Genomic DNA, 20,043 nt, shown 5'->3' on the forward strand with positions numbered 1-20,043 from the left:
ATATATATATATATCCAACGTAAAGGTCATCCCCCTTCAGAAGAGCCCACAGGCAGGTAGGTTTGAATAACGTTTTTATTCAGCAGGTTTTCATCACAGACAGTGATAAGGCAAAGTCCTGTTAAAATGATGCCTGACGCGTTTCATGCTCTTGCCGAGCATTTCTTCAGAGGCTGCTTTAACCCTGTGTGGAGCCAGAGTTCTTTAACCACTAGCACCTGCCCCGATGGGCGTTGACTCCCCCAGAGCCTGCTGGTGCTTTGAGTCCTTTATTTTGCGCAAGTGCGCTGCTCCCAGAGTTGCGATAATTAAAAGAATGACACCCCAGTGGGCCAGGAAATCTTCTCATTCCAAACTGCGATGTAAATAGCCACCTGCAAAACACCCATCTGCCAAATCTCGCTGCCTTACATTGTGTCTGCAGCTCGAACCACCATCTCCGTGGCAGGGCTCCTCCCCGACCGGGACCGGCCGGAAAAACATCCAACGTAAAGGTCATCCCCCTTCAGAAGAGCCCACAGGCAGGTAGGTTTGAATAACGTTTTTATTCAGCAGGTTTTCATCACAGACAGTGATAAGGCAAAGTCCTGTTAAAATGATGCCTGACGCGTTTCATGCTCTTGCCGAGCATTTCTTCAGAGGCTGCTTTAACCCTGTGTGGAGCCAGAGTTCTTTAACCACTAGCACCTGCCCCGATGGGCGTTGACTCCCCCAGAGCCTGCTGGTGCTTTGAGTCCTTTATTTTGCGCAAGTGCGCTGCTCCCAGAGTTGCGATAATTAAAAGAATGACACCCCAGTGGGCCAGGAAATCTTCTCATTCCAAACTGCGATGTAAATAGCCACCTGCAAAACACCCATCTGCCAAATCTCGCTGCCTTACATTGTGTCTGCAGCTCGAACCACCATCTCCGTGGCAGGGCTCCTCCCCGACCGGGACCGGCCGGAAAAACATCCAACGTAAAGGTCATCCCCCTTCAGAAGAGCCCACAGGCAGGTAGGTTTGAATAACGTTTTTATTCAGCAGGTTTTCATCACAGACAGTGATAAGGCAAAGTCCTGTTAAAATGATGCCTGACGCGTTTCATGCTCTTGCCGAGCATTTCTTCAGAGGCTGCTTTAACCCTGTGTGGAGCCAGAGTTCTTTAACCACTAGCACCTGCCCCGATGGGCGTTGACTCCCCCAGAGCCTGCTGGTGCTTTGAGTCCTTTATTAAAGGGTGTCATTCTTTTAATTATCGCAACTCTGGGAGCAGCGCACTTGCGCAAAATAAAATAAAAGAATCTCAAAATTCTATTTGGAATAACTTTGGCGCCGGTTGACGAATCTGTCTGAAAAATTCCTCAAATTTGCCTCGCGGAGCTCCGGTCCTTCCTTGAAAGTTTGGGGGGGATTCGTCAAGCGGGGGCCGAGATAAAAGGGGGGTCCTAAAACGTGTTTTCCCCATGTTAATTTCCATAGGGCGGTCGAACTCACTTTTAGCCCGAACGGCTGAATGGATTTCCACCAAACTTGGCAAAATTGTAGGGACTGGTAGCCCGATGTGCCTTTGCTATGTCTCAAGATATGTGCTCAAGTGGATTTTGAGTAATTTAGGTTAAAAAATATATATATATCTATGGCCACGCCCTGGTACGCGCACCTGGGAACGCAGCGGGCGCGGCACGCGAGGTGTGCACGGAAAGCTGATTGGCTCTCGGGTGTCTGTAAACATTCAAAACAGTCCAGACCTGCCGCCATCCTGTGTCTCGGTAGGATAGAGACACAAGAGGTGGAAAAAAAAGGGGGAAATGACCATAAGGGGGCAGGGTAGACCCCCCCTGACCCCCTAGGTTTGATGTGGGGGCCATAAAAGGGCCCTGCGGTGCAAAATATATATATATATTTTTTTTATTTGCGTGGGGGGAGCGCCCGGTACGCGCACCGGGGAGCTGCCCGAGGAGCGGCCCATGGGGAAAGAAGAATGACATAGTTATTAAAAAATGTAGCCTTTTTTTATAAATTGGAGGTAGTTCTAAAAAGAACTGTTTTTTTTCTTCTTTTCGTTGTTTTATATTTTTTTGTGTTTTTGGAACATTTTGTACTTTTTTTGGCTTTTATGAACTATTTTATATTTTTTTGGTGTTTTTTTGGGGATAAACGAAAAAACAGGGAATTGAAAATGGCTCAAATGGAGCAGAAAAAAAATTGAGAAAAAATTAGGGTTTTTTGGGGCATTTGTGGTTGTCCCCAGCAAGGACGATGAGCTTTATGCTCAGTTCACCATAGGAGATGGTCTTACCACAATGTATGCATGTTATACGAAAATCCCCAAACCGTGGCTGAATGCAAGGGATCGTCTCCCTTGCCTCTGGTCCCGTTGGAGTGGGTTGATTTCTTTGGGAAGTGGAGCATGAAGATTGGGGAAGGTTACTGGCCAGTTCCCTCATCTCTGCAGCAGAATAGTTGATTGAATGCCTGCGCTGCATGTGGCGAATCATGGTGTTGTTTCCAAAAGAGTATTTCTTATTAGGGTTTCCCCTGGAAAGTTCCATTCCACAGATTAGGCAAGTCACCTTGGCCGCATTGACTTTTTTCTTGCCCTCTGGGATCGAAAAAAACTCCCATACAATGTGTGGTTTTGGCTGGTATGGGGTATTGTGTTCTTGCAGCCATTTTCTCCTCCCCTCCTGCTCCTCCTCCTCCTCCTCCTCCTCCTCCTCTTGTTGACCACCAATGTAATCTTGTGGTGGTCCTCTTGGTGGTTGTGGTGGTGGTGGTGGTGCAGATGCTCCAGCTGCTGCTGCTATTGAAGCCATTTCAAAGTACAAAATATACCTTAAAGATTGCAATACAGGTCTTCCTAAGTCAAAGGACAAAGTCAGAATAAGGAAAAAAGGTGGGGTCTTTCATCATTTGGAAAAAAAAAAGGCCTGAACCAATGAGAAGTGTTATTTTCAGGTCACAAGACCAGGGATTTCATCATTATAAAACCAAAATTGTTCTGCACCAATAAAAAGTGTTATTTTCAGGCCACATGACCGACGCGCTTACGCGGCGCGCGCCCCCGGGCGCGTCGCGTAAGCGCGTCACATGTTTACTTTGCGCGATCGTATTTGCTCGAGTGCTTTCGGGTGTGCTTACACCGTGCGTATCACGTGGACGAGGCTACGCGATACGTCACGATGATGTTTTCGTTCGCGGCAATAGCGCTAACGGGACGCTCTCCGGAGCGCGCCCTGGGGCGCTTCAAAAGACTACGCTTTCCGGGGCGCTCACCGGGGCGCGCCCCGGGAGCGCTCCAGGGTAAAAAAAAATATATATATATATACATTAAAAAAATTCTCACTCTCATATGTAGTGATACACCTATACATCCTGTAACACATCGACAGTCTTCCAAAAGTTGCTCGAACACATACTCACACATGCAAATAAACTATTGAACATCCATTTATTTGCATATACAGCTATACACACACTACCACCTTACTTCTAAGGAAACTTACACATACTTACTCTCTTAAACAATCACTTATAGAAACACATACTTATTTAAACAGGAACTCTTACAATCTCTCACTCTCACATATACTCACTTATATACATCAATACTCACATATACTAGATTAAAACATATGTAGTTACTGATAAAGACACTAGTGAGACAGTCATTCACTCACTAACACACACATATACACACTCATCCATCCATACAGTCCTGCACATATGCCGTCTTCCAAACACATACAAACAGTGAGTCAGTCATTGATGTATCTATGTGCTAAGTAATACCCCCACCAAACCATACAGACACTCATACTGATACTAAAAAAACCATCTAATAACCCATATACACACACATGTAGTTACTCACCAACCCATGCAACCACTTATACACAAAGTGAAACACTGATACAAACATTTAAATATTTAAACAATATTCACTAATATATGTATTCACTAAAATACACTTAATAAGCCAGTTAACCAATCAATAAAAAAATAAAAAAACATCCATTAAGACACTTATTTAAACATTTATTCTTCCATTGACCTTTACATATATATATATAAAACATATTTATTTTTCAGAAAGGCACACATTCACTGGATGGTGTCATCAGTGATGTCATGAGTGATGTCACTGACCATGTCATGAGTGATGTAATATGTGACATCATCAGCAGTGCATTACACGCGCAAGTTATAGTGAGTCCAACTAACTATAACGTGGAATATATATATATATATATATATATATATATATATATATATATATATATATATATATATATATATATATATATATATATATATATATGAAATCCACGAGGTCGCCCCACATAAAGATGCCACTGCGGAAGGTTTTGGTGCCTGTAATTTGAAGTGGTACAGCACGGCAGGTAAAAATCCCCATCTGCAATCATATATAGCCCAACGCGTTTCAAACAACTTGTGTGCTTGTTCACGGGCAAAAACAGGAAATGGCTGACATTAATGAGAATCACCTTGATAAGTGCTCCAAGTCCCGCCTCTGTGGGCGTATGCCGCTTGGCATAATGGTACTCCAGTACTCGAGAAATAAAACTCTCTGCTGCCGTGGCCTCAATTTCAACGGTGTTTATTTACAGCAATGAGTGCGTTTCGCAGTTAACCTCACTCCTTGATCACGGGTAAGTTACACAAGTGAAATGCAAGTATTTAAAGGTGCAGGGTTCAATTACGATTTGTAGTAATAAACATAGTAAACATACTACTTCATATGATTTTAACACATTATCAAATTGTTTGTTTGTGCTTTTTAGATTCAAAAAAGAACTTCAGTTAATTAAAGATTTCTAAAACGAAAAAATTGTATGTACCAATGTTTTGTACAACATACATTTTACCGAAGTGGGTCTTAGCAAACAGGCTGTTCGGCATACATTTGATAAAGTTATTCAAAAAAACAACACAACCATGTGTTTTGTCAATTTGATAATGTGTTAAAATCATATGTGAGTCATTTTATTCCCTTGAAATCACTTCCCAATGCCACTCAGTTGTCGTCATTGTTCACACAACACGTAGTCAGGGCACATGGGGTTCCCAAGGTGGTGATTTCGGACCGAGGTCCTCAGTTTGTTTCCCATTTTTGGAGGTCCTTCTTGAAGAGATTGGATGTGGATTCCCGTCTCTCGACCAGTTTCCATCCTGAAACAGATGGCTAAACTGAAAGAGTGAATCAAGAACTTGAACAGTATTTGCGCTTGTTTTTAATGGACCATGAGGGGGAATGGCCAGATATTCTTTGGGCAGCAGAGTTCGCTTATAATAATTCTGTACATTCTTCTACTGGTTTCACCCCTTTTTATTTAAATGCAGGCAGACTTCCAAACACATTTGTGGGTAAACAGGAGAGTAATGTTCCGGCTGTGGAGAGTGTGGTGCAGAGTTTGCAGGAGTCCTATCAACAAGCTTTAGACAATTTAACCAAGGCTAAAGTCTCCTACAAGAAGCAGGCAAATAAGAAGAGACGTTCTAGCCCCATTTATGAACCAGGGGAAGAGGTCTGGCTGTCTACATGAAATCTGAGACTAAAGGGGAATCGAAAGTTTCAGTGGAAGTTTATTGGTCCCTTTCAGGTTGCAGACATGGTGAATCCAGTCATTGTAAGACTTAGACTACCCCCGTTGCTTCGAATTCATTCAGTCTTTCATGTATCTTTGCTAAGAAAAAGTCTGCCCAATTTAAGAAGGAAGGGTCCTCCTAAGCCTATTCAAGTTCAATCAGATGATGAGTTTGCGGTTAAGAGAATTGTCGATTCTAGACTAAGGAGAGAGAGGTTGTTTTATTTGGTGGTCTGGAAGGGCTATGGTCCAGAAGAGAGAACTTGGGAACTACAAAGTAATCTTAGGGCTCCTCGTCTGATTAGGGAATTCCATAATAAGCATCCTACTCAACCCAAGAAGGGGGTAGGGGGGGCTTTTGTGAGGGGAACTGTCAGGACACCTATATCGACATTACACACCAGCACACATCCTATTCACATATGAAGTCATCCTACTCACTTATGCAAACAATGGATCATACTTACATATTTACTTAGCTACACACTTATACAAACACCACTTCATCTATTCATTTAGATATTAAGTCATACTTAGTGAATTATAAAATCATTATCCATACAGTCACTCACACAATCATTAAGTCTTATGTATACTTACTTATATACAACAATTGACACATACACTGCCTTTTATTTTTCTAGTTTGTTGGACATGTACCATTGAGAAATATATTTGCTCATCACCACACTCATAAAGAGATTCACTCACCCAAACAACTGTTAGAACATGTAGTTTTAACTTCATATATGTACTGAATCAACTATTCACACATCTTTGGACAGTCACACACCCCCCACCGAACCACACACACTTTCACTCTCCCATACAAATACTCAGTTAACTAATCAATAACTAATATAGACTTTCACATAGCTAGTAACCCACTGTAGAACCAGTTTAGACAACAACTGACAAAGTGATACAGATATTCACACAGTTTAGTCACTATCCACTATATTTAGTGAAATATAATTGGTTATGAAAACAGTCAATTACACTGCTACTAAATCCTGCATCCAAATATTTATTTATATATATCCACTCATTCTGCAATGCAAATTGCTATATATATATAATGCATATTTAAATACCGAAGCAAACCACATTCACTGGATGATGTCATCAGTGATGTCTTCAGTGATGTCATTTGAGATGTCATCAGTGATGTCACTGACCATGTCATGAATGATCTAGTATGTGACATCATCAGCAGTGGATTGCGGGTGTGCGAAATATAGTTAGTACAACTAGCTATATAGGAGCAATTTCGATGGTTTTTTAAATGCTAATTCCTAACTATATAAGGCCTGAAACCTATGGTTTTTCCAGTGATATATATATATATATATATATTAGAACACGAAAGTCACTGCCGCCACATCACATGCCCTGGGTGCCGTCGTCGCGGTGGTGAGCCGTCACGGGTCGATATATATATATATATATATATATATCCACCACGGGTTTTCAGCAAGGTATTCAGCACTTGGAGCAGTCTGACATCGCGCTACCACAAGAAAACAGCAGACCCAGTAATTCCGTGAGTTGTTCGTTTTATTCAGCAACACAGCAGCATAACGTTTCGGCCTCTCACAGGCCTTGATCACATGGTGTAACCCAAGGGTATGGCTGAATATAAAGTGCAAAAGTGCTCGATGGTAACCAATCACATCACAGTAAAGTGCTGTCGTGCAATAAACATGGTAAAAATACTCCGTGTCACGTGACAAAGGAATGAAAAAAATACCATTTAGTTCATTGTAAACATATAAGGTTGGTTCGCCAATAACGGGATGAATCCCAGTTCAGACCCAATGATCAAGTGTATATTAATCCATGAACACCTGAATTTCAACAATAACCGGTTAAATCCGTTGGAGGTTTATATGTCCATAGAATCACAAACCAAAAAAGCCACAATATAGTAAATCATAATCCCATCATACAACGCACATTTAAAAGATGTTTTCTACTTGTGCTGTATTTTTAAGCATTTGGATAAATCCTATTTGGTGTGTGAACAATCATGTTCCATATACATGTATTGCTATCTAGCGCCATTCCATAATATTGAAACATATTTTTATACACCAGAAACATTGTTAAACATTTCCTTTTGGTCTTGTGAAAAGGCGAACATAACCCACAAAGCACTGCAACGGTTACCTAACCAAAATATATGAAATAAAGTGCAAAGTGAACAGTGATTAAAATCCAAAGACAGACCTTTTCAACTGATTATAAATCTGACCGTGATGTTAAATTAATTCTAATCAGATCTGTCTAATGGAAAAGGTAGGAACACTGGGTGTATTATTTGGACACTTGAGCAAGAGTTAGGTCAAAAAACAACCCCATGGCCAAGCTGGAAATACATTGTCTAACCATGAAATGAGGTCCTTTGAAACTGGCCTAACATCTCACCCTGATGGAACATGCTTAAATGGAGAAACCAATAATTACTCTATAGACAGGTATAAAAATCCTCTGATGCATTCAGGCCATTTGGGGACTTACTATCCAGCATGAGGATGTATCTCGTTTCTAATTTTCTCAATGCTGCTTCTCTGTTGCCCCCCCTTCTCATAGGTAAAATAGAGTCTATTACATAGTACTTCAGGAGCTCACTATTGCTGTTATGTTTCTCCCTGAAGTGCCTGGCCACCGGGTAAACTGGGTCGTTGGTCTTTATGGCCCGTAGGTGTTGTAAGACCCTTTTATGTACCTGTAATTTGGAACCGCCCACGTACCGTAGGCCGCACGGGCATTCCAGAACATATACAGAAAATTCACTTTTACAAGTGAGTTTTTTCCTGATCTTACATGGGGTTTCTGAGAAGGGAATGGTGTATTCTGTCTTGTTCACACCCTGAATGCAGGCCTTACATGAGGCGCACTTTCTGAAGCCCCTACTGCCAGCTAACCAGTCCTGCCTAATAATAAGTTCAGGGCTGGATTTAACCAATGCGTCCTGCAATGAAAAAGCTTTTCTATAAGTGATTGCCGGTTTTGCGGGCAATTCATTGCCAATAATTGGATCACATTTGACCAAGTCCCAGTACTTATTGATGATTTTACGTAAGGCACCATGCTGGTTGCTAAAAGACCAAATAAGTCTCACAGGCTGTTGTATTTGGGTCTTGGTGGAATTATGAGACCCCCTGTGTTCTAGGGCTTCTTGTCGGGATATGGCATTGGCTTTCCTAATTGCTGCCATCACCACTTTGTCATCATAACCCCGAGACAAGAATCTCTGCCTGCTGGCTTCCTGCGCTTTTTGACTTTGATCATCAGTGCTGCAAGCCCTCCTAATCCTCAGCATTTCCCCATAGGGAATGCTGCGGATCAGGTGTGGAGGATGGTGGCTCTGGGCATGCAGCACTGTGTTGCCTGCCGTGGGTTTCCTGAACAAAGATGTTTGGATTTCACCATTGTTAATGTCAATTGCAACATCCAAGAAAGTGGCATGAGTATGGCTGATGTCAGATGTAAACGACAAGTTATAGTTGTTAACATTTAACTTCAAGATAAACTCTGTCGCTTGTTCAGTGGTACCCTTCCAGATCATACAAACATCATCGATGTATCTGTACCACCGAACTATATGATCCCTGCAGATATCAGGGTACTCGCCATTGAGGACCTGTCTCTCCCAGTACCCCATATGGAGGCAGGCGTAACTGGGAGAAAAACAGGCCCCCATGGCCACCCCTCTAATCTGCTGGAAATGCTGTTTGTTGAACAGAAAATAGTTGTTATTAAGACAGAAGTTTATCATGGACAAAAGCATCTTGTTATGTTCCACCAACATTATCGGACGATAACCCAAATAGTGAGCCACTGCCCTCAAACCATCCACATGGATGATGCTGGTGTATAGGGCAGTAACATCAAGTGTGATTAGCAGGTAAGAGGGATCCCACACTACAGTGCTTAATTTTCTTAAAAAGTCACTCGAATCTTGTACATATGAGGGCAATCCCGCAACATGTTCCTGCAAAAAGGAGTCCACATAGATGGTAACTTTCTCGAGTAAGCCCCCACATGCAGAGATGATGGGTCTGCCTGGGGGTTTTTCCGAGTTCTTGTGGATCTTGGGGATTAAGTAGAGGACAGGCATTATGGGAAAGTCGTTCTTAAGATATTTCAGTTCATCCATACTAATAAGCCCAGATGACCTCCAGCCTGTCAGCCTGGAATAGAACGTACTTTGAGCTTTTTTGACGACCGCCAGATCACAATGTCTGTAACAAGTAGTGTCATTTAACTGTGCAGTCGCTTCCTCTAAGTACAAATCTCTCGACCATAAGACAATATTGCCCCCCTTGTCCGATTGGCGGACAATCACATTTCCGTCTCGCTGGATTTTAGTCACCAAATCCGTGTATTTCTTGTTGCAGTTGAACTGGTGTTTGCTGTTCCTTAATGTCCTTGAGTGCAGTGCCTTAATGTCTTTAACTGCCGCCTCTTCAAAGATATTAATATTATCATGCAGCATCTGAGGAGTGTAAGTTGATTTCGGTTTGAATGTGGTGAGGCTACCCCTCGTTGTGGCAGGGGGAGAAGATGAAAAGTCATTGTTAGACAGTTGTGTCAGGAATTGTTCATTTCTCAAACTCTCCATATCTTGAACCAAAGGTAAGTCATGGCCAATGAGTGTTGGACTGTTGGAGATATTACCATCTGATCTGACCTCTGGACTCCGAAACTTGTTGTTCATAAAGTGCTTTTTCAATTTTAATTTTCTTGTAAATTTAAACAAGTCAATACGCGTATCTGCGTAATTAAAATTGCGAGGTGGACAAAAAGATAAGCCCTTAGATAATGTTTTTAGTTCAGAGTCAGTAAGTTGCATAGAGGTAAGATTAATAATAGAGAAATTCGACACACCTGTTTGTTCTCCTATTGCTTCTTCTTTTTGCTCCACTGCCTTTTGTAGGGTTTGCGCTTTGGAGCATCGTCTTGCTCTGGCTTTTCGGCGCTGTCTTCGTTTGGTGTTGGGGTTTTTGATGTTTTTGGGCGTTCGACCCTGGGGCGCAGTATGTCTCTGTTGTCCTGATTCACTAACTCCAACTCCTGCGCCATCGTGAACCGGGTAAACCCCAACCCTGAACGGGTTCTGCCTCCTTCGTATTCAGAACCGCTATCAATGTTTGAACTCAGGTCTGCATTGGAAGAGCTTGCTGGTGATGTTGCACGTTGGGCCCCTCGTTCTTTAGGAGCCCCCTGATTCTTTGGTGGCTGGGACAGTTTTCTGGCGTCATATTTGCGCGCAAACGTAAAAATGCGCCCTTCTAAATAATCTGTCTTATCCCTCTGGAACTTGTACTGTTTCCTTTTAATTATGATGTCCTCCTCTTTTTGGACCCGGACCATCATTTCTTCTCGGAGTTTCAAACTCTCTGCCGCCTTGTCAGTGCTCAGACCCTCAATCTCTAGATTTAGTTCATCAATTTGTGTTTGAATCTTGATGCGGTCTGACTCTGCATAGCGCACTAATATTTGTACAAGACGCCTCGAGGAGTCTAAGTTACATTCTGCCCACTCCCTGAGCATTTCGGGGTCAGGTTGATCGTAACTCGGGGCCAAAAGCACCCGTAACCCCCTTGGTATCCGATTGACTTCTAGGTACCTGCTCAGGGAGCGGTGCTCCCACCACTTTGCCTGTTCGCGCTTAATCAGTCTTTCCAATTTCTTATAGAGACCACGCAAATTTAAGGCACCTTCATTCACCTCCACAGTGGAACCTAACACAGTCGACCCCCCGGCCGGGGAGTCGTCAAACACGTCGAGGGCAGCCACCTCCCTCCCTCTTCTTCCACCAGTTGCCATGTTGCAAATATAGAAAAATACTGTTTAAACGCGCAGTCTCGCGTCACTCACTGGTTTGTCGGTTCGAAGGCAAATGCAACCTGCCGACAGTCCTGGAATTGCCTCCTTCACGGAAAGTATCCCAATACTCGTCAGAATCCTCAGGCAGGCTCAACAACACGAGCGTGCGACCGCCGTCAGCACGCCGAGTCGGAACCCGCTCTTCAGACCGGCGATGTTCTCTGGAAATTCCGGCGCTCTGCGGTCACTCCCACACGAGAGAGACACTGCCTCCGGGTCACCGGAGGTCGTAGCTTCCTGCCGCAGAGCCAGCATACGAAGGAGGGGTCCTGCCACGCCGGAGAAGCAGCAACCGGCTAAGAAATCCACCACGGGTTTTCAGCAAGGTATTCAGCACTTGGAGCAGTCTGACATCGCGCTACCACAAGAAAACAGCAGACCCAGTAATTCCGTGAGTTGTTCGTTTTATTCAGCAACACAGCAGCATAACGTTTCGGCCTCTCACAGGCCTTGATCACATGGTGTAACCCAAGGGTATGGCTGAATATAAAGTGCAAAAGTGCTCGATGGTAACCAATCACATCACAGTAAAGTGCTGTCGTGCAATAAACATGGTAAAAATACTCCGTGTCACGTGACAAAGGAATGAAAAAAATACCATTTAGTTCATTGTAAACATATAAGGTCGGTTCGCCAATAACGGGATGAATCCCAGTTCAGACCCAATGATCAAGTGTATATTAATCCATGAACACCTGAATTTCAACAATAACCGGTTTAGACAACAACTGACAAAGTGATACAGATATTCACACAGTTTAGTCACTATCCACTATATTTAGTGAAATATAATAAATTGGTTATGAAAACAGTCAATTACACTGCTACTAAATCCTGCATCCAAATATTTATTTATATATATCCACTCATTCTGCAATGCAAATTGCTATATATATATAATGCATATTTAAATACCGAAGCAAACCACATTCACTGGATGATGTCATCAGTGATGTCTTCAGTGATGTCATTTGAGATGTCATCAGTGATGTCACTGACCATGTGTTGAATGATCTAATATGTGACATCATCAGCAGTGGATTGCGGGTGTGCGAAATATAGTTAGTACAACTAACTATATAGGAGCAATTTCGATGGTTTTTTAAATGCTAATTCCTAACTATATAAGGCCTGAAACCTATGGTTTTTCCAGTGATATATATATATATATATATATATATATATATATATATATATATATATATATATATATATATTAGAACACGAAAGTCACTGCCGCCACATCACATGCCCTGGGTGCCGTGGTGCCGTCGTCGCGGTGGTGAGCCGTCACGTGTCGATATATATATATATATATATATATATATATATATATATATATATATATATATATATATATGTATATATATATATATTTGGTGCCTTTAATTTGAAGTGGTACAGCATGGCAGGTAAAAATCACCAACCCAACTCGTTTCAAACAACTTGTGTCCTTGATCACGGGCAAAAACAGGAAATGGCTGACATTGATCAGAAACACCTTGATAAGTGCTCCAAGTCTGTGGGCGAATGCCGCTTGGCATGATGGTACCTGTAGTTTCACACCTTACTGCCACAGTGGGTGCCGCCACAGCCTGTACTTTGACATTAAGTATTCCCCCAGTGGGTGATTCTGGAATTTAAAACTCCGCAAAGCTGCAAGTGCTCATCCTCAAACCGGCCCTTCTGCTCCTGTGCGCTCAGTGTTTCCTTAGCGCTGGATCTGCAAAATATGCAGCGGGCATCTTCGCGGCCGAGCAAAGCCGCTAAACACAAGATCCACGAGGTCGCACCATATAAAGATGCCACTGCGGAAGGTTTTGGTGCCTGTAATTTGAAGTGGTACAGCACGGCAGGTAAAAATCCCCATCTGCAATCATATATAGCCCAACACGTTTCAAACAACTTGTGTGCTTCATCACGGGCTAAAACAGGAAATGGCTGACATTGATGAGAAACACCTTGATAAGTGCTCCAAGTCCCGCCTCTGTGGGCGTATGCTGCTTGGCATGATGGTACTCCAGTACTCGAGAAATAAAACTCTCTGGTGCCGTGGCCTCAATTTCAACGGTGTTTATTTACACCAACGGGTGCCCAACGTGTTTCGCAGTTAACCTCACTGCTTGATCATGGGTAAGTTGCACAAGTGAAATGCAAGTATTTAAAGGTGCAGGGTTCAATTACGATTTGTAGTAATAAACATAGTAAACATACTACTTCATATGATTTTAACACATTATCAAATTGTTTGTTTGTGCTTTTTAGATTAAAAAAAGAACTTCAGTTAATTAAAGATTTCGAAAACGAAAAAATTGTATGAACCAATGTTTTGTACAACATACATTTTACCCAAGTGGGTCTTAGCAAACAGGCTGTTCGGCATACATTTAATAAAGTTATTCAAAAAACAACACGACCATGTGTTTTGTCAATTTGATAATGTGGGGTCCTTTCGTCATACCTGCACCAAGCCAATACCTCAAATCAACAATTTGAAAATCATCCTCCACATCGCCAACCCAGATGCATGACCATGTTGCATGCAGGGAGTTGGAGTTCGGCATTTACCCTCAACTACCAACAGGTGAACTGCATTCATCAATGAGAGGAGTGTATTGGCCTCAGCAACATTTAAAAAGAGGGGCAGGACAATTGGACTATTTCGAAAGGCTCCACACAGTGATGGGCGCTGACGAAGGCACGAAAATCGCCGAAATGCTTTTGGCCGCCACTGTTATTCTGTGCACCTGAGTATTAAAAGCTTCACCAAAGGATTTTCCCCCTCTGGCCTCTGCTTGCTCTTTGGAGGAAGACGTTCCACATATTTTCAGCGCCAGCCCGCGGCGCTTTACAGAAGGCCCCGCCGCAACAAAGTGACCTGGACTCTGCTGGCAATCGCACTGCTTGCAGTGCTTCTTTGTTTTCGAGGGATCGAATAGCCCGCGTCTACCATCACTCAAGGGATTGTTCCAAATGAAGCGAGGCATTCTACTTCAAACTGGGCATAGTGTGGCTATTCAGCTGCCTCCGGTTAATTCCTCACCTTGTATGATGGCTGCGGCAGAACGAGGGGACCCGAGGTGATGTTTGGAAACTCTGATGCGAGCATGGGGGTCCTTTCGCCATACCTGCACCAAGCCAATACCTCAAATCAACAATTTGAAAATCATCCTCCACATCGCCAACCCAGATGCATGACCATGTTGCATGCTGGGAGTTGGAGTTCGGCATTTACCCTCAACTACCAACAGGTGAACTGCATTCATCAGTGGGAGGAGTGTATTGACCTCAGCAACATTTAAAAAGAGGGGCAGGACTATTGGACTATTTTGACAGGCTCCACACAGTGATGGGCGCTGACGAAGGCACGAAAATCGCCGAACTGCATTTGCCGCCACTGTTATTCTGTGCACCTGAGTATCAAAAGTTTCACCAAAGGATTTTCCCCCTCTGGCCTCTTCTTGCTCTTTGGAGGAAGATGTTCCACATATTTTCAGCGCCAGCCCGCGGCGCTTTACAGAAGGCCCCGCCGCAACAAAGTGACCCGGACTCTGCTGGCAACCGCACTGCTTGCAGTGCTTCTTTGTTTTCGAGAGATTGAATAGCCCGGCGTCTACCATCACTCAAGGGATTGTTCCAAACGGAGCGAGGCATTCTACTTCGAACTGGGCATAGTGTGGCTATTCAGCTGCCTCCGGTTAATTCCTCACCTTGTATGATGGCTGCGGCGGAACGAGGGGACCCGAGGTGATGTTTGGAAATTCTGATGCGAGCGTGGGGGTCCTTTCGCCATACCTGCACCAAGTCAATACCTCAAATCAACAATTTGAAAATCATTCTCTACATCGCCAACCCAGATGCATGACCATGTTGCATGCTGGGAGTTGGAGTTCGGCATTTACCCTCAACTACCAACAGGTGAACTGCATTCATCAGTGGGAGGAGTGTATTGGCCTCAGCAACATTTAAAAAGAGGGACAGGACTATTGAACTATTTCGACAGGCTCCACACAGTGATGGGCGCTGACCAAGGCCCGAAAATCGCCAAAATGCATTTGCTGCCACTGTTATTCTGTGCACCTGAGTATTAAAAGCTTCACCAAAGAATTTTCCCCCTCTGGCCTCTGCTTGCTCTTTGGAGGAAGACGTTCCACATATTTTCAGCGCCAGCCCGCAGCGCTTTACAGAAGGCCCCGCCGCAACAAACTGACCCGGACTCTGCTGGCAACCGCACTGCTTGCAGTGCTTCTTTGTTTTCGAGGGATCGAATAGCCCGGCGTCTACCATCACTCCAGGGATTGTTCCAAACGGAGCGAGGCATTCTACTTCGAACTGGGCATAGTGTGGCTATTCAGCTGCCTCCGGGTAATTCCTCACCTTGTATGATGGCTGCAGCGGAACGAGGGGACCCGAGGTGATGTTTGGAAACTCTGATGCGAGCGTGGGGGTCCTTTCGCCATACCTGCACCAAGCCAATACCTCAAATCAACAGTTTGAAAATCATCCTCCACATCGCCAACCCAGATGCATGACCATGTTGCATGCTGGGAGTTGGAGTTCGGCATTTACCCTCAACTACCAACAGGTGAACTGCATTCATCAGTGGGAGGAGTGTATTGGGGTCAGCAACATTTAAAAAGAGGGGCAGGACTATTGGACTATTTTGACAGGCTCCACACAGTGATGGGCGCTGACGAAGGCACGAAAATCGCCGAAATGCATTTGCCGCCACTGTTATTCTGTGCACCTGAGTATTAAAAGTTTCACCAAAGGATTTTCCCCCTCTGGCCTCTGCTTGCTCTTTGGAGGAAGACGTTCCACACATTTTCAGCACCAGCCCGCGGAGCTTTACAGAAGGCCCCGCCGCAACAAAGTGACCCGGACTCTGCTGGCAACCGCACTGCTTGTAGTGCTTCTTTGTTTTCGAGGAATCGAATAGCCCGGAGTCTACCATCACTCAAGGAATTGTTCTAAACGGAGCGAGGCATTCTACTTCGAACTGGGCATAGTGTGGCTATTCAGCTGCCTCCGGTTAATTCCTCACCTTGTACGATGGCTGCGGCGGAACGAGGGGACCCGAGGTGATGTGTGGAGACTCTGATGCGAGTGTGGGGGTCCTTTCGCCATACCTGCACCAAGCCAATACCTCAAATCAACAATTTGAAAATCATCCTCCACATCGCAAACTCAGATGCATGACCATGTTGCATGCTGGGAGTTGGAGTTCGGCATTTACCCTCAACTACCAACAGGTGAACTGCATTCATCAGTGAGAGGAGTGTATTGGCCTCCACTCCCTTCTCTCAGATGGCTTGCTCAGTTTTATTCCAGCATATTTTAGCAACTTGGGGTTCGATTGATGGTATTTCGCAAAATGTATAGCCATAGGGTAGCTAGTGTTCTCATTTTTGATCACTCTTAGGTGTTGCAGGATCCTTAGTTTGAGTTTATTGATTGTGCTCCCTATGTAGAATTTTCCACAATGGCACATAAGTCTGTATACCACACATTTAGATTCACATGTTATGTGGTCCCTTATTTTCTCAATACGTCCGCATTGTAATCTGTAATCTGTAATGTTCGTGCCATGTTCACAGGCCTTGCATTTGGAGTATTTCCAGAACTTTGAGTTAAAATGTCACGTAGTGATGAAGTTTTTCTATAGGTGATACTAGGGTAGGAGGTCAAGTTTTCTTTCAAAGTATCATCAAGCATTAAGATGTTCCAATTTCTTCTTAGGGCCTTTTTGAATTTGTTACTCTGGTTGTTGTAGTCGACAATCAAATGTGTTACATTCTCCTTTTTGTCTGAATCATGTCTCATTCCATCACTTTTACTATCCATTGGTAAAAGGACATCTGCTCTTCTTTTCAAATTCATCCTCTCTAGTGCCGTTGCGATTACTTCTACAGGATAACCTCGCTCCTGGAATCGCTTGCTTAGTCCATCAATTTCTTTCTCAAGATCATCCAATTCTGAGCAATTCCTTTTGGCTCGCAACATTTTTCCGTACGGAATGCTCCATTTCAGTTTAATTGGATGCCCACTGTTCGTGTGAAGTAAACTGTTGCAAGACGTCGGTTTTCTATGAATTTTTGTGCACAGGGTTCCTTTTTTAACAAATATTTCAACGTCTAAAATTAGTTGCACTTATTGAAGAAGTAAAATTGAGGTTAAGATAATTTCTCTCCAATGAGTCAATGAATGTTTGGAGATCATTGTTGTTTCCGTCCCAGTTTATAAATAGATCGCCTATAAAACGACACCAGAGTTTAATTCTTGATTCATGTTTTTTCTCCTCTTCTATTACTCCAGTCTCCCACATAGCTATCAGGATGTTCGCATATGTGGGCGCAAATGATGTCCCCATCGCGGTACCTTGCTTCTGCAGGTACAGGTTCCCCGGAAACAAGAATGCATATATATATATATATCCATGTGATTTTAACATGGGTTGTGGTTATTATTTACCTCTGTACTCCGGTGTGCCATAAAAACGTAGTAGTATGTCTTCTATGTCGAATTTAATCACATGGTGTGCACTAGCATTTTAAAAATCCAGGCATTGTGGGTAAACATTTGACTGTGAACAAGGGCATCCGCCCGAAACGCGTCAGTTCGCTCTGCTGCACAGTTTGCCTAAATAAAATCTTTCTTGCCTCATTTTGGAGTCGTTTGGTCATCTGTTCTGCTCTTGGGATATATATATCAAACCAAAACCCTTTCAGGCATAGAGTGACGCATAAATTATGCAAAAAAGAAGGAAAGAATTCTGGGTAGTTCTCAAGCTCCTGTTAGAGCACTCTCAACATCAGCGACACTCTAGATCTGCTCACCTCAAATGTCTGTTTTTCTATAAAAGTTTTTAAGCATAGGATTAGCACAGTGCTATCCACGCCGAGACAGAAAAGGACAACGTCTTTTGCCATTTAAACAGCAAAGTCTTTAAGCATAGGACTAGCACAGTGCTGTCCTTGCCGAGCTGTAAAATGACAAAAGCCATTTATCACTTCTGGCACAGTATTACAGCTTTGACTGTGGCTTGTTAGTCTCTCCTTCGTACTACCTCCTCTTCATTTGTCACCTCCCATGGCGACTGGCCCATTTACTTTGGTTGTTACACCTTCCCTCTTCTTAAGTCTGTGAGCACTATTTTCTTTATTGATTTTCAGTCATCCGGGTCAATGGCGCCTACTTCTTTCCAATGCAATAGGTCTCGCATTTAAATGTGAGATCTATTACATTGCAAATATGTGTCAGAGTGGCAGAGTTGCTAGCAGGGGTTGCTATGCACTAAAGGAGTACCAGGGAGTTGAGTGACTAACATTATCCTTTTTTATAGCTTTATATAGCGCAAACTGGAATTGAAGGTGTCAGAGCGCTTTTTGTTACGCACAGAGAGGTTCAATGATTTGCCCAGAATCATTGGTGTTTTGAGCCAAACTTCAAGGAGGCCGCCCTTCCTTCCATTCCTTCAGCATTGGATGCTCTGCTTCACAACAGGCTGCTGAAGCCTGCGGTCCTTGTGATAAGCAGAGCTCCCTCCCGCCTGTCTGATAGAAGCACCCAGAACAGAGTGAAGTCAGAAGCTTTTCATGGCTGTTGGGGTTGGACCTGAGCCATGGTACTGCAGTCACCTCTTGGAAAGAGAACCCTCGGATCTGAGCATGGCAGTGCTTGGACAAGCATGGCTGTTGCCACTGGGAGGTCCTCGCCTTTCCGTCCGGTCCTTCTCTGCATCTAGCTGTAAACCATGCCCAGGTATACTCCGGGCCTCAGGGCAGCTATTTCGGCTTCTCCTTGGACTTCTACTGTGCCAGCGATGGGAGGTAAGGCGGAGCCCTCTGCTTTACTCAACACCAGGTGATAAGCCGTTTCAGCAACTAGGGGCCTGGTTCTTCATGGTGGATCCTGGGTCTTTGCTCGCACACTATGGGGTTATTTAGGGTTTGGCGGACTACAGCCTGCCATATTTAGAGAGCTCTGCCTGCCTGGCAGAGATCTCTGTTCCCTTCAGAGAAGACACAATGGCTATGCTGAAGGCCCTGTAGGTCTCTGCTGGTTAGCTGCCATATTTCATGTGTTCACTCACCAATTTGTTTTAAAACAAACTCTCAAAACGGAGGCTATTTTAAAAAACAATAAACGAATGGCTCCGCCATCCTGGGATTTAACACCCTGGCCATTTTCTCTTAGGGTGTGTAGTTTTATCTGTTTGGGGCCACCTTGCTTTTCCCGGCGTCCCTGAATGGGGAAAAAGTAATTAGAATGTTTACCCTAAATAGGGAGAAGTTGGGCCATCGGTCTAAGGGTTCTGCCGAGCCAGCGGGGGCACAGCTGGCAGAAACTTGGCAGTGTACCTGACTTTAAATAAAGCATGTGGAATCTCAGTTTGCGGGATGGTTCTTCACCACACTGTCTGCCAACCCTCAAAGAACCATCTATATACTTGTCCAGTCACCTTTATTTACCTGCCTGAGTTTAACCAGCTTCAATGCTGCGCCCATCCGGCTCTATGCTATCAAGGGTGATGTGACGTCGACTTCACCTCGTCCATTT

Source organism: Lissotriton vulgaris, chromosome 1_1, assembly GCF_964263255.1.
Source record: "Lissotriton vulgaris chromosome 1_1, aLisVul1.2, whole genome shotgun sequence".
In the NCBI taxonomy this organism is placed as follows: Eukaryota; Metazoa; Chordata; class Amphibia; order Caudata; family Salamandridae; genus Lissotriton; species Lissotriton vulgaris.